This window comes from Tupaia chinensis, unplaced genomic scaffold (genome assembly GCF_000334495.1).
Source record: "Tupaia chinensis unplaced genomic scaffold, TupChi_1.0 Scaffold000463_1, whole genome shotgun sequence".
Lineage (NCBI taxonomy): Eukaryota > Metazoa > Chordata > Mammalia > Scandentia > Tupaiidae > Tupaia > Tupaia belangeri.
In genome coordinates this window covers 1,352,806-1,353,276 of record NW_006159972.1, presented here as the reverse complement: position 1 = coordinate 1,353,276, position 471 = coordinate 1,352,806, and positions in this window count along the sequence as shown.

The window sequence follows — 471 nt, the reverse complement described above, 5'->3', positions numbered from 1 at the left end:
CCTGGAAACACAGCACCAGCGGCTGGGCTCGCTCCAGCCCCCGGAAGGCAGGGTGCAGCAGTCAGCTGGGCATGTCCTGGCGAGGGGCCCCTTCTCTGCCTCAGAGTGGTGCCCAGGAGGCATCGAGGTGAGGCCACCTGGAAAAGGGAATGGCCTCATCTTCTCGGGAGACCCTCAGTTCTGGGCAGTGATCTGCTGACGCGGAAACAGCCACCGACGCACTGCACCCAGCCAGGGCCCACTGCACCTGACACCTTGGGGTAGGGGCTTCTGAGATAACTCTACTAGCACCACCAGACGGAGAGTACTGAGTAGGGAGGGGGCCTGGTGGGCTCTGGGGGCCTCCAGTTGTGCCTGAGCCCTCCAGGCCTGTGTCCCCCATCCCGTAAGTGGCAGGGTGGCGATGTGGCTCTTCTGCCCTGGAATTGAGAGATAGGCACGGGGCCGCAGAACCCCACTCAGACCTGTCCC